We start from the raw sequence: 1,292 nt of genomic DNA on the forward strand, positions 1-1,292 counted from the left end.
GTGTACAATTTAACAATTTACTCCTTGAGCCATATTGAAATGCCAGTATCTCTGGAACCGAAACACATAGGGCCTTATAAATGAAGATGCCAAAATAAAAGTTTGTTTAAGACTCAATATCTATAATGGCATTAAGATATCATTAATACTTCTTGAGACACAGGCATGCAAACTTTAGAGAAAAAAATATCTATAACAATATATGTTAAGTGTCTTGCAAAATATGCATATAAATATTGAAGTATTTAAAAAGTCAAAAGTGTAGGGTGACTGACTTGATTATGTAATTTGTGGTGATTCTTGGGAGAGGCTGTTCCCTGCAACCTCTTTAGGCACGATTTCACAGCACTGACTCTCCGATTTGTGGAATTTTCTGCACAGCATTATAGGTAATTAAAAATCCCACTGTTAAACATTATTATTTTAAAAATAAGTTGAAATAATGTGAACAGATGGCTTCAACAAATGCAATGATTAACAACCACTGAGCTCACAACAGGTCTAGGTTTATAAGTTATAATAAAAAATATATATAATAATAATAATCAATTTCCCTATGGAGAAAATGAATTAGTTTTTACTTCTGGACCCAGCTGTTTCATTGTTGTCCAGAGCACACCTCATCAGAAGAGATGTTGCTGAGAGGTAATGATTTCTGATTCAAGATTATGTACATTATTAATAATAATAATAAATGTACAAATCATTTATAATAAACACTAACATTTCTTTGAAAAATAAGAGTTGTCCATTTTTATTGCATGGTGACTTTAAAGATAACAAATGAATTTAGATATTTAAATTTAGCATTAAAATGGTTCTCAATCATAACATTTATAAGGAAATACCAGAGAGAAGCATTATTGATTAGTAATCCGAGACATTTGGTCCCCAGTGCAAATCATTATTGTAACGTTACATATATGCATTATTAGGCCTAGTCATTATCAAATCAAGTGACATAAAGCATAAACCACAACACCATAAGCATAAAGCATTCACAGAGTACAGATCCGTCTACACAGACCTGTTAAATTGTAGGCCTCGTGCACATACTGTAGTGCAGCAGGGACTCATCGAAATCGCCTCCGCATCGGCCGAAACACGCTAAATTCGCCAAACGACAGACTGCGTGAAAACAGTTAAGATATTTGTTAATTGTGAAAGGTTTTGAATCAGTGTTTAGACACTGAGAACATCTGTTTACGTCATACTGAGCCTTTTCCCCTCTTGGTTTCTCAGAAATAAATCGAGCGGATAGACCGGCCATTAGCTTGAAACACGACCCCTAA

The 1,292-nt window shown here is 33.7% G+C and overlaps 1 protein-coding gene across 3 annotated transcripts in view; it reads right to left on the bottom strand.

Annotated features, from left to right (window-relative positions):
* The window catches only part of LOC107561376 (uncharacterized), a 7,205-nt gene extending 5,913 nt beyond the window's left edge, over positions 1-1,292 (bottom strand). The window contains exons 1-2 of one of the 3 annotated variants that reach the window (XM_016245812.1): positions 1,028-1,292; positions 276-373 (exon numbers count right to left, since the gene is read on the bottom strand). The gene's annotated coding sequence lies outside the window, so the exon portion shown is untranslated. The remainder of the gene's footprint in view (positions 1-275; positions 374-1,027) is intronic. The other 2 variants (XM_016245811.1, XM_016245813.1) reach the window with 2 other exon arrangements.

Source organism: Sinocyclocheilus grahami, unplaced genomic scaffold (assembly GCF_001515645.1).
Source record: "Sinocyclocheilus grahami isolate Dianchi unplaced genomic scaffold, SAMN03320097.WGS_v1.1 scaffold769.1, whole genome shotgun sequence".
In the NCBI taxonomy this organism is placed as follows: domain Eukaryota; kingdom Metazoa; phylum Chordata; class Actinopteri; order Cypriniformes; family Cyprinidae; genus Sinocyclocheilus; species Sinocyclocheilus grahami.